The sequence below is a fragment of the Rutidosis leptorrhynchoides genome, chromosome 2 (assembly GCF_046630445.1).
Source record: "Rutidosis leptorrhynchoides isolate AG116_Rl617_1_P2 chromosome 2, CSIRO_AGI_Rlap_v1, whole genome shotgun sequence".
NCBI classification, from domain to species: domain Eukaryota; kingdom Viridiplantae; phylum Streptophyta; class Magnoliopsida; order Asterales; family Asteraceae; genus Rutidosis; species Rutidosis leptorrhynchoides.
The window spans coordinates 351,887,038-351,901,810 of record NC_092334.1 but is presented as its reverse complement, the minus strand read 5'-3'; positions in this window follow the sequence as shown (position 1 = coordinate 351,901,810).

Genomic DNA, 14,773 nt, shown 5'->3' with positions numbered 1-14,773 from the left:
GCCACCCGCACCACCACCGCATGATTCAGACGACGGTTCTTCCACCGATGCTTCTTCAGACGACACCTCATCTGACGACTCCAGTGATGAGGAGGATCCCGCTGACCGACCGATTCAGGCACCTTCTACCCCGCCGAAGAAGCGGTATCGCTTCGCTGGCATAATTCCTGGTCGTACTATCACTGACGCTTATGGTCGGCGTCGTAGGATCACTGCTCGTAAACGGCTGGTGCCGTACCCCGCCGACCCACTGATATTACCGTCTCCACCCAGAGCCGGACCATCCACTTCAGCACCACCGGCTCCGCCTGCACCGCCAGCACCACCTGCCCCACCATCTTCCTCTAATGAGGAAATGAGGCGGGAGATTGAGATTCTCCAGACTCGAGTTACTGAGCTCGAGGAGCAGTTGGCTCATGTTTTGGACATCTTGTACCCACCATCGCCGTAGGACTTTGTACTAGATTCTGTATTGTAATCTCTTTTTGTAATTTCATATTTCACTTATGTAATGTACGAACTTATTGTAATGTATGAACTTATTATCATTAATGAATGGAATTTGCGTTGTTACTTTGTGCGCAAGTGTTCTATTTACGTTATCATATCATGGTTTTGTGGTACTTATATATGCTTGCATTACTTAATCAACATGTGTTGTGCTGTTTTCATGTTGGTTGTTATATACTATATTATTATTATTTGCATAATGGATTTTGACCTGAGTCAAAATGTTTGTATAGAACATCATGGTCAACGGGAGATCTATCCCCACCGCGGCACAAATTGAGGAAATGATTAACGAGCGAGTCGCTGCTGCACTAGCTGAAAGACCACCCCAAGTTCCACCACCACCGCCTGTCAATCCACCTGTCGTCCGAGATGGGTGTACTTACAAGGAATTTCAAAACTGCAAGCCACACTACTTCAGTGGCACTGAGGGACCCGTCGGTCTCACCAGATGGTTCGAAAAGTTGGAATCGGTATTCAGGGTTAGCAATTGTTCTGAGGCTAACAAAACGAAATTTGCATCTTGCACGCTGTCTGATGGCGCGCTCACATGGTGGAATACCATGGCCCAAGCGAAAGGAATTGATGAGGCGTATGCTACGCCTTGGGAAGAATTTAAATGTGCTATGATCGAGGAATACTGTCCGAGAACCGAGATTCAAAAGATGGAAATCGAATTTATGCAATTGAAAACCGTAGGGAACGACCTTAACAGCTACAACCGTAGGTTTTTGGAATTGGCACTTATGTGTCCAACCATGGTCACCCCCGAATTTAAGCGTTTGGAGAAATACTTCTCGGGACTTCCTAAGTCCATCAAGGGTAATGTTACCTCATCCAAGCCGCCAAGCGTTCCCGAAGCAATGCGCATGGCGCATACTCTCTTGAATCAAATCATCCTGGACGAGCCGGAGAAGGCTAAGTTTGAAACTGTTAGTGGTGAAAAGAGGAAATGGGACAACAACCACAACAACAACAGGGGTAGGAACTATGATCAAAACCCGGCAAAACGACATGAAGGGTTCAGGCAAAACAACAACATGCACAACAACAACACCAACCCCAACAACAACAACCGCACCAATCCGAACTACAAAGGAACCTTACCACAATGCAATAGGTGCTACAAGCACCACACTGGGTATTGCAATGTTATCTGTGAGAAGTGCCAACGATCTGGACATGTTGGCAAGGATTGCAAGGTTACCACTTTGAATGTGAAGCCAAACCACAACAACAATGGACCTAAGAAGTGTTATGAATGTGGAAAGACGGGCCATTTCAGAAACGAGTGTCCTAACAAGCGTAAGGATGGCGGACCACCACGTGCTAGAGCCTTCAATGTTAATGCAAGGGACGCTCGCGACAACCCCGACTTGGTGACAGGTATATTCAAGATCAACAATCTTTTAGCTTCTGTCCTATTTGATACTGGTGCCGATAGGAGCTATGTGTGTAGACATTTTTGTGATAAGTTAGATTGGTCGTTAGTTCCTTTGAAGGAAAGTATGCTTGTCGAGGTCGCCAATGGAAAACTTGAAAAGGTTGACCATATTAGTCGTGGAGCTATTATCAACATAGCTGGTGCAGATTTCGAAATTGATTTGATACCTATCAAACTGGGAAGTTTTGACGCGATCGTCGGTATGGATTGGTTGAGCAAGATAAAGGCCGATGTTATCTGTGGAGATAAAGCACTTCGCATACCACAAGGAGATGGCGAACCACTGGTTATCTATGGAGAGAGATGTACCTCGAAGTTGAACCTCATTAGTTGCGTGAAAGCACAAAAGATTATGAAGAAGGGACGCTTTGCTGTCCTAGCACATGTGAAAGCGGTAGAAACTGAGGTGAAGAGCGTGAACGACGTTCGAATTGTGAACGAATTTTCTGATGTCTTCCCAGAGGAATTGCCTGGATTACCGCCGCAGAGAGCAGTAGAGTTTCAGATTGACTTAGTGCCAGGAGCTGCACCTGTAGCTCGCGCACCTTATAGACTCGCACCTTCCGAGATGCAAGAATTACAGAGTCAACTACAAGAGCTATTAGATCGAGGGTTTATCCAACCAAGCTTCTCACCTTGGGGCGCACCTGTGTTGTTTGTAAAGAAGAAGGATGGATCCTTCCGTATGTGTATCGACTACCGTGAACTCAACAAATTGACTATCAAGAATCGATATCCTCTTCCACGAATTGATGATCTTTTTGATCAACTACAAGGATCGAGCGTTTATTCAAAGATCGATTTGCGATCCGGATATCACCAGCTGAGGGTGAAGGAAAGTGACGTGATGAAAACTGCATTCAGGACCCGTTATGGTCATTATGAGTTCCTCGTGATGCCATTCGGTTTGACAAATGCCCCTGCCGTGTTCATGGACCTCATGAATCGTGTCTGCAAGCCTTACTTGGATAAGTTTGTTATCGTCTTCATAGATGATATCCTCATCTACTCTAAGAGCGAAGAAGAACATGAGCAACACCTTCGGCTAGTGCTTGAACTCTTAAGACAAGAGCAACTTTATGCCAAATTCTCCAAGTGCGAATTTTGGTTGAAGGAAGTACAGTTTTTGGGTCATGTTGTGAGCGACCAGGGTATCAAAGTTGATCCCGCCAAGATTGAAGCCATCAGCAAGTGGGAGACCCCCACTACTCCAACGCATATTCGCCAATTTCTAGGTCTCGCCGGTTATTATCGAAGGTTTATCGAAGGATTTTCTCTGATTGCGCGTCCTTTGACCGCACTGACTCACAAGGGCAAGAAGTTCATTTGGGAACCCACACACGAATCAGCATTCCAAACTTTGAAGAAGAAGTTAACCTCCGCACCTATCCTATCACTTCCTGAAGGCAGTGACGACTTTGTTGTTTATTGCGATGCATCGAAGAGTGGTTTTGGTTGTGTACTGATGCAACGATCAAAGGTTATTGCCTATGCCTCCCGCCAATTGAAGATTCACGAGCGGAACTACACTACACATGATCTTGAACTTGGAGCCGTTGTCTTTGCACTCAAATTGTGGAGACATTATTTGTATGGAACTAAGAGCACTATCTTCACCGACCACAAGAGTCTCCAGCACATCTTTGATCAGAAGCAACTAAATATGAGACAGCGTCGATGGATCGAGACGCTCAACGACTACGATTGTGAACTCCGTTATCACCCTGGCAAGGCCAATGTTGTAGCTGACGCTTTAAGCCGAAAGGAGAGGACGGCACCTCTCCGTGTTAGGGCTCTGAACATCACCATCCACTCGAACCTCAACAACCAGATCAGAGTAGCCCAAGTTGAGGCTCTCAAGGAGGAGAACATATCTCACGAGCATTTGAACATACTTGTCTCTCGATTCTAGGTTAGAGAGTCTGGACTCCGATGTTATGCCGGAAGAATTTGGGTACCTTACTATGGAGATCTACGAAGCCTGATACTTGATGAAGCACACAAATCGAGATATTCGATTCACCCCGGTGCAGGTAAGATGTACCACGACCTTAAAGAACAGTATTGGTGGCCGAATCTTAAGAAGGACGTTGCGACTTATGTTGGTAAGTGTTTGACTTGCTCGAAGGTTAAAGCCGAGCATCAGAGGCCTTCTGGGTTACTTCAACAGCCGGAAATCCCACAATGGAAGTGGGAAAGGATCACAATGGATTTCATTACTAAGCTGCCGAAGACGGTGGGCGGATACGATACTATTTGGGTTATTGTTGACCGCCTTACCAAATCTGCACACTTTCTAGCGATGAAGGAAACTGATACAATGGAAAGACTTGCTCAATTATACATTAAGGAGGTTGTATCACGACACGGTGTACCTTTATCAATCATCTCCGATCGCGATCCCCGTTTTTCTTCTAGATTTTGGCGTTCTTTGCAAGAAGCCATGGGAACTCGTCTCGACATGAGCACTGCTTATCATCCTCAGACTGACGGGCAAAGTGAACGAACGATTCAGACCTTGGAGGACATGCTGCGTGCATGTGTCATTGATTTTGGGAAGGCCTGGGAAAGGCATTTGCCACTCGCCGAATTCTCGTACAATAACAGTTATCACTCTAGCATTAATGCTGCACCTTTTGAAGCATTGTATGGTCGTAAGTGCCGATCTCCTATTTGTTGGGCCGAAGTAGGCGAAAAGCAAATCACCGGACCCGAGGTAGTTCACGAAACCACGGAGAAGATTGCTCAGATCCAAGCTAGACTTAAGATTGCCCGTGATCGCCAGAAGAGCTATGCCGATCTTAAACGGAAAGACTTTGAATTTAATGTTGGTGATCGTGTAATGTTGAAGGTTGCACCTTGGAAAGGTGTGATCCGTTTTGGAAAACGTGGAAAGTTGAACCCACGATACATTGGTCCTTTCGAGATCTTGGAACGTGTTGGACCAGTTGCATACCGTTTGGATCTACCAGCACAATTGAGCTCAGTTCATCCTACCTTCCATGTGTCAAACTTGAAGAAGTGTCTTGCTACACCCGAACTCATCATACCATTGGAAGAACTTACTATCGATGACAAACTCCACTTTGTGGAGGAACCTGTTGAGATTATGGATCGTGAGATCAAAACTTTGAAACGCAACAAGATTCCGATTGTACGAGTACGATGGAATGCCAAACGAGGACCTGAGTTTACTTGGGAACGAGAGGATCAAATGATGCGGAAATATCCTCATCTTTTCCCGACTCCTCCATCTACTTCAGCGTAAATTTCGGGACGAAATTTTCTTTAACAGGTGGGTAATGTAACGACCCTGGTTTTTCCAACGTTATTTATTAATAATTATTATTATTAATACGCTTGATTAAAAGAATGTATGTTATTACATTTACACGTTGCCTTAATTGCCCGTACTTGACTTTTATGGCCCGGAACGTCTCTGCGACACACGAAACTTCACGAATAATATATTTAAATATTATTTGCATTCATGATTAAGTTTTATTAATCATTTTAATTAACTAAAGCTATTAGTTAGTTACTTGGGCTTAAGTTGGACTTTTGGTGGACTTACATGTTACTTGCATACAACTTGGGCTTTATACATGTACATGGACTTATGAGAGCCCACCCTACTTATTAGTTGGACATTATTAGCCCACTTAAGCTTGTAAGTATTACTTGTGAATGGAACTAGATAGTTAACTTCCATTTGGAATCTTGTTGCACATAATCCCCATGAACCACCTTCTAAAATCCACCTTTTGTAAACTTTACAAGCTAGTGACCAACAAGCAACACCCTTCCCCCTCCCAAGCCCCAAAACCGTCGGCACCATATGGGGAGAGGTGGGTTTTTTTTTGACCACTTTTGTATTACTTCAACTCTCATTCTCTCATTTCTCAAAAACACACTTATCTTGCATTTCAATTTTCTCTCAACTTCTCTCTAGTTCTTGTAAGTTTTATGAACAAAACTCCTTCTTTTCCCTTGAATTAAAACCGAAACCATAATCATTCATCATCATCATTTGTAGTTCTTTGTTGTTTAAAGATTACTTGTCTTTGATTACTTGTCATTTACTAGTTGTTATTTACTTACTTACTTGTCTTTATTTACTAAGTTACAAGATCAAACTTTCTAGTTTTGATTCTTCATCTTTATCTTGTTATAACAAGAACATCCAAGAACATAATCTATCTAGTTATGTTCTACATATTTTGTTTCAAAAGATTTAAAGTTATAATCTTTAATTTTTGTTACTTGTGTTCTTGTTTGTTGTATGTTACTAGAGTACCACCTTCATGGTTGGTTTAGGCTTATCATTCATTTTCTTTATTTCTCATTATTAGTAGCTTACTACACATTTGAACAAGGACATGAAACCAACAAGAGCTTACACTTTGGTGCAAGTATCATGGATCCAACACTTGGTTGTGATCTTTCTTAGTGTTCATGAACTTGTTCATAAACTTACATGTAACCTTGGTTCATCAAACACCTACAACACTTGCACTTGAGTTATGATGGACAAACCTTGGTCAAAATGATGTTAACACATCAACGAGTTGTACACTTGAAGCTATACGCATCAAGGATGAGAACCATGATGAACATCAAGCACCAAGACACCGGAACTCACCTAAAACCCACTGTTTCTGTCCAAAAGTTTCTGTTCAGCTATTTCTGGAACAGACCAGTAGACCTGGACTGTTCTAACCTTGATTTTTAAATAGAACTTTTCGAGTAGATAACTTTTCATATAGGACTCGTCTTAATCCGAGTTACGGTTTAGGATTTATGGCCCTCCGATCGTTACCATGTCCTTTAACGTTGTGCAGAAATTTCTGACCTACTCGCACTTAGACCGTCGCCACGGTCAAACCAAGACGAGTTTGCTTCTGTAAATTTTACCACACTTAAGGGACTCATAGACGGAGCCATGACCACTGGTCTCACCTTAATTCAGTAAGGGTAGAGGCCGTGGTGACTGACCGAAGTCAGCCTTTGTTTTAAACGACTTTCATAAACGAGCCTTACTTGTTACCTTTTGTTTAATGATGATTGATGATGACCCTTATGACCTTAATTACGTACTTGTAAACCTTTTGAGACGACTTATTGACTTAGTGCTATTTGACTTAGGTTGAGGACGTTTGGACCGTTACTTGCACACCACTTTCCGACTACTACCTTACCATTACTACTAATCATTGTGAGTTATAGCATTCCCTTTTTACTTTAACTTATTTTGGGAACTGAGAATACATGCGGATTTTATGTTTTACATACTAGGCACGAGTACTTAAACTTTATATATGTGTGGGTTATATAACGGCAGAAACATTCCCTTTAGCTCGGTAACGTTTAATCATTGGTTTTTGAACCGTGAACGCGAATCTTAGATATGGATCCATAGGGTTTGACATCCCCACTCGGGCTAGTAGCGCTAGCATTTAACGAGTGTTTAATACTTCGAGGTTATACGCACTTGCCAAGTGCACTTTAAGGGGGTACATTAAACGTTAAGTTAGTTACCGGGTGCCCACGGTTAAGCATATACTTTTACATACTCTTGAAACGCTCGTTGTAGCACTGAAATCTCGTGGCCTACTTACATTACTGTTATACTTAAACTATAGCTCACCAACCTTTGTGTTGACCTTTTTAAGCATGTATTTTCTCAGGTGTTTGAAGTCGCTTCCGCTATCTTACTAGTCGTGCTGTAGAACCCGCTGCCTAGAGTTGTTATCGCATGACTACTTATGTTGCATTCAAACTTTTTACTTATGAACTTATGTTATGTAACGACCATTATGGTCACGTACACTTATTTAATGCTTCTACTTAGTGAAGCATACTTTGATTTGTAAAACAATTGACGTATGTTATGACGTCACTTTTATTAATGAATGTAAACTCTGTTTTGAAAACGCATATAGTACTTAACCTTGTAATGATCCTGTTGTTGATGGTCCGTACATGATGATTTAGTACGGGGCGTCACAAATATGATCCTCCAATTCCTAATATCAAGCTTTAATTCCCGAGTCAAATTTTATTTTCAAAAAGGTCAACTGTCGTGTTCTTGAAGAAATTCGTAATCGTGTTGAAGTTTACAGTCAAATTAATGATTGACAAACATTATAGGAGTGATTTGAAATACATTTCATATTATAATCTTTGTCTATAAAGTTCTTAAAAATCAAAATCGATTTTTTTTAAAAGGGAACAGCGACGGTTTCATTATTATTTTTTTGTTTGTTTTCATGTTTGTTATTTGATATCGCAATTATTAGTTTGTTTCTGTTGCAATGCTACATCAAATAAAAATTTATGTTATGAATTGGCTTGGTGTCTGTCGAACTTAATTGAAGTGAAGAAGAAGGAATTGTAACAGAAAACAACGGGTTATATATTTATAGGATAGATAGATTTCAGATAAAATAGAAACAGAAGAATGGTTAAGGCTGTTAGTGTGTGAGCGAGAGGTCACGGGTTCGAACCTGGTTCGTGGCAAATTTTTTTTAAAAGGGCTCTTAAGGTAGTTACTCACTCTAATTATTATTATTATTATTATTATTATTATTATTATTATTATTATTATTATTATTATTATTATTATTATTATTATTATTATTATTATTATTATTGTTATTATTATAATTACTATTTTTATTATTAGTATCATTACTAAATATTATCATTAGTATTATTAATTATTGATAAAATTATTATTACTAATAAAAGTTACCATGTATTAAAATTATTATTGTTACTACTAAAATTATTATTACTAGTATTATTAGTAGTGTTATTATTGTATTATTATTATCATAAGTGAAATTATCATTATTAGTATTGTTATAATTAAAACTAATATCGTTATTTGTACAAAAATTATTATTTTTACTATTATTAAAACTATACTATTATTAATATTATTTTTACCACTAGTATCATTATTATCAAAAATTATCATTTATCTTTTTATTAAAAATCTATCAATTTTAAAAGTATCATTTTATTAAAATTTACATTATTTACAACATTATCATTATTTATATTATCATTATTTTTAGTATCATTATTATTCTTTTTATGAATATTACTATCATCATTTTTACTAACAAAATGACTAATGATAATTATTTCCAACTTCATTATTAAATCTAATTAATAGTATTATTATTGTTATTACAAAATAATACAACTCTTTATTTATTATCATTATTAAAAACATTTTATCAAACAAATGCTTATACATAGAATATATATATAAGTATATATATATAGAAATATATAACAAGTGAAATAATATATATAAACTTATTCGATTACGAGTATATGTGTTAATATATAAACTTGATATAGGTTCGTGAATCCGAGGACATCTCTGTACTTGTTCAAGTGATATCATACGCATATCATACAAACTATCGTATAGTGAGTTTCATATGATCCCTTTTACTCTTTACATTTTTGGGCTGAGAATACATGCACAACTTTTATAACTGTTTTACACGTATCAACTATTAAACTGTGATATGTTGGGCTATGACCAGCAAGTCCCCAACTGACAAGTATAAATGATAACTTGTTACGGGGCAAACTTGAAAGTCTAGTCTAAATACAAGTACCAACTATTAAACTGTGATATGTTGGGCTATGACCAGCAAGTCCCCAACCGACAAGTATAAATGATAACTTGTTACGGGGCAAACTTGAAAGTCTAGTCTAAATATCAGTACCAACTGTTAAAACTATGCTATACCCGACTATGTCCGACTAAGTCCCTACAGTGATATTTTTAATTGCTGCGGCATTCTTAATTATTGGGGATAGGCCTATCGGGAGTAACGTCCCCGATACATTTGACTAAGTCTTAGTATTACTTGATAATGAAATTAAACGACAAGGACAGAACAACTTGTCACGGGGCAAACTTGAACGTTTAGTCTAAATATCACGCACTGGCATAACTTTTTGATCCTGCGGGAGATCAACTTTGGATCTTGCGAGATTTACTTTACAAACTAAATCTTGTGGTCTAACATTATTACTGTAATCATTATTTATGACAAACCTATGAACTCACTCAACCTCGTGTTGACTTTTTAAGCATGTTTATTCTCAGGTACTTAAATATTGCTTCCGCTGTATATCTACTGCTTTGATGATGATTGCTTGCTATGCTTGGAGTCTTCATTACATATCATATCAATTAAAGACATATTTATCTTCCACTGCAAAACTCAACAAAACGTCTCATGTAGAGTCGTTCTCGTTTATACAACTGTGATTTGATATAATTAGACACAAATACCCCAGGCCCTATTTGGGGGTGTCACAGATTGGTATCAGAGCAGGTTGTTGTAGAGAACCAGGATTGCATTTTATGTGTGCCTTATACAATTAGGTACCTTAGCAATGTAGGACTACAACTTTCCCTGACCATAGTGCCTTTAATTGTTGCCTTTAACTGTTAAAAGCTACACTATGCCTTAGAAACTATGCTTATTAAATTCTTTAATATTTCTTAGAATGCCGAGCCAATCAGAGAACTCTGTCTACTCTCCAATTATGCCACCACATTCAAATGCGATACCTGTTGATTTTGCTAACTCTGGCTCTAATCACTCACTGGTATATAAACCAACGAGTACTTCTGAATGGGAAGCTATTCAAAGCCTTCCTAAAGAGCCTATTGAGGAATCGTCTAAAAACTTATCTCTAAAGAGAAAGCAAACCGAAACCGCTACTGCTGATAAAGCCGGTCCATCAAAAAGGGCTAGCTCACCATCTTGTGAAAACATCGCTCAGATAGAGGCGCGTCTAAATAACCTAGAGAAAGAAAACAAAATCTTAAAAGAAATCATCATAAAATCCTTCGAAACTCGAACCGAAAGGCTAGAAGAACTTGTAAAGTATAACACAGAAAAAGTGATGGGGAAGGTGATGAAAGTAAAGGATGATGAAGAACGCAATACCCGCTGGGAAAAACAATCGCTTGCCTATTTGAGAGAAGATGTTGACATTAGATTTAAGATAGAGGAAGACCACATGAATAGTCAACTTTCTATGAGGGACTACATGTACCATGTAATCAACAATGATGTTTCTAATCTTTATGGTAACCTCGAGTATCTTTATGAGGAACAAAAGGAGAAGAACAACAAGTTTGAGAAGTTTATGAAGGAGGTTGAGGACGAGAAGAAGAAATATGAAGACTACTTCAATCTTAATATTTCCTAGTTATTTTTCCTATTTTCTATCTATGTAAAGGCTAGGCCTTAAACTATTTCTATCTCCGAATCGTGTAATAAGAAGGCTTGTTTAAAACCTCAATAAAATAAAGTATTTCGTTTATATCATATTCATCTTTATTCCACTTAAATGTTTTTTATGACCTATCAGATTTATTAAACTTCTATACACCCTTATGTTATTGAAGATAATGATTCGCCCACAATCTCCTACTACTCCAAACACTCACGTATCTTATGCCTTTATGCATTGATTTGCGAACTAGAAAATGTCACTGGGTTATCACAGTATACGAATTGAAATTATTTAATCAATATCTGATTACAAACTTATTATTTATAATATCAACACGTCATACCATCATTATTATATAAATGGATGACACATCATATCTTATCATATCTTATCATATCTATCTCACTTTTCCTAAATTTCCTCTGTAAATTACGGAAATCTTTTTGCTATAAATACGTATTCAAGGAGACGAATATATCATTCAGTATTCAATACCCATTTCATATCAAACCCTATTCCAAACACATAATATGAATTTCTCGAACTCCTCGAGCTCCCACGGCAGCGTAACCGGAACAAATGAACCAATCAGCCATCATCTATTCTGGATGAATTGGGGATGGGTTGGTAGCCGACTCAATCAATGGAGGCAAGAAGAACGTGATCCCTTCCACCAACCGAATTCACCTCTTGGCGAAGAACCTGAAGCACTTACCGGCGAACCAGTCCGAAACACTATTTTCTCTCTTCTTTCCAGGGTATCCCGTCACAAATATATAATATCGAAGATTCTAGATCTTATTCACCCCCTTGTTCCAACCGCCAATCATCCCAGAATAGTAGAAGAAGTCAACGAGCTTCGCGCTCGAGTAGTGGCTCTGGAAAATCTGGTGCGAAACCTACGAACACCAGCAGCAGCACCTGCAGCATGACCAGTACCACCAGTACCATCAATAACAACATCCGCATCCCACGCCTCAACATCACACTCGGTACCTCGGATATCAACATCATACGCCCATAGATACCAAGGAATATTAGTAATAATGAGTTAAGATGTATTGACTCATTCTTCATGAAGAATTATATATGTATACCTTATATATATATATATATATATATATATATATATATATATATATATATATATATATATATATATATATATATATATATGATTTGGAACAATAATAAATCTTATCGTACTAAGCAATTACGTGAGAATCTAAACTAGTATGTACTACTTGGTTAATTCATATCACTAATATGCTATGATGTACACCCTTCGCTAATGACTTAACAATTGTTAATCACTGCTTCAGCACAATAAACTTCATTTCATAATAAATCAAGTGTAACGATGAATGTATTGATTCATAACTTCATTAGCGAAATATTTCGCGACAATTATGAAATCTCTAAGGTTTTGGAGATTATTTACTCTCGTTCCAAACCGCAAATAAGATGAGTTTAATATATATTAACTCATTAAATCCATGATTACATCTGAAGAATACATATATGAACGTATATCTTCATAAAGATTGTAAATTCTGTTAATTGTGAAAATATTTTAACGGGTAGGTAATACCCGAGAAATATTTACATCTCACATTAATACACTGTACATTCTTCAATTTCGATTCATAAATCATTAAATATACACACTACCTTCACAATGATACACAATCATCTTCATACAAAATCAATTACACATTCTGAAATTAACATATCGGAATTCAAGTAAAGCTTTAGCAGGTGTTATCTTCCTAAAGATTACTACATTCATGAATTGTATTCATTCGTATTCTGCGATGAATTATTATATCAAATCACCAAAATTATCATCAACAACGCCTATTCGTTAATCATTAGATCCGTTGACGATTACAATCAACATTTAATCATCTAAAAATAAAATTTCTTGAAATCATCTCGGATTAATAACCAATGATTCAGATATGATAGCATTAAATGCAGAGGAAACAAAAGAATTTTCCTCGTCATTGGATCTTAGAAATTCTAAGATATCATCGTATTCTTCGTTATAAATATCCTCTATATTTCTGAAGATATCTTCATAACGATTGTTGACTGCAATCAATTGTCTCCTTGCGATATCTTTATCATATCATAAAGGAAACTGTTTTAGTTTCTATAGTTTAAGTTATAAATGTTTTGAAGGAGTGTTGGGAATTGAAGCATGAGTTAGTATAATATAATGACGTCAGGCCAACGTGATTATATTACAGTAAGTCACGCTAAATTTTTAATGGAAGATGATGATTCATAGACTTTATAATCATCATTTGCCATGTTACACGACTCTTACATTCTATTTAAACTCTAAACATATCAAGAAAATATTCTTCTTGATGATTCGGTCTTTTCCGGATATTCTGGTAATATGACAAATCAAATCGTGCTATTACCTTTCCTTCTGCTTTGAATATCATGATCATTCGAAACTTCATACCTATGAATTCTGGACCGTTACTTGCTTTACAAAAGCATGAAGCTTCGACATATAAGGGAAAATATAAAGCCCGATAACAACACCGAAATTACAAACCGTGTATATCAATGCGTATAGCAATATAAAGACACGGGAGAACTAAAAACACAATAAATCCTAGAGCATAATAGAAGTAAACAGACTCTATATATATATATAAGTATATATATATATATATATATATATATATATATAGAAATATATAACAAGTGAAATAATATATATAAACTTATTCGATTACGAGTATATGTGTTAATATATAAACTTGATATAGGTTCGTGAATCCGAGGACATCTCTGTACTTGTTCAAGTGTTATCATACGCATATCATACAAACTATCGTATAGTGAGTTTCATATGATCCCTTTTACTCTTTACATTTTTGGGCTGAGAATACATGCACAACTTTTATAATTGTTTTACACGTATCAACTATTAAACTGTGATATGTTGGGCTATGACCAGCAAGTCCCCAACCGACAAGTATAAACGGTAACTTGTTACGGGGCAAACTTGAAAGTCTAGTCTAAATACAAGTACCAACTATTAAACTGTGATATGTTGGGCTATGACCAGCAAGTCCCCAACCGACAAGTATAAACGATAACTTGTTACGGGGCAAACTTGAAAGTCTAGTCTAAATATCAGTACCAACTGTTAAAACTATGCTATACCCGGCTATGTCCGACTAAGTCCCTACAGTGATATTTTTAATTGCTGCGGCATTCTTAATTATTGGGGATAGGCCTATCGGGAGTAACGTCCCCGATACATTTGACTAAGTCTTTGTATTACTTGATAATGAAATTAAACGACAAGGACAGAACAACTTGTCACGGGGCAAACTTGAACGTTTAGTCTAAATATCACGCACTGACATAACTTTTTGATCCTGCGGGAGATCAACTTTGGATCTTGCGAGATCTACTTTACAAACTAAATCTTGTGGTCTAACATTATTACTGTAATCATTATTTATGACAAACCTATGAACTCACTCAACCTCGTGTTGACTTTTTAAG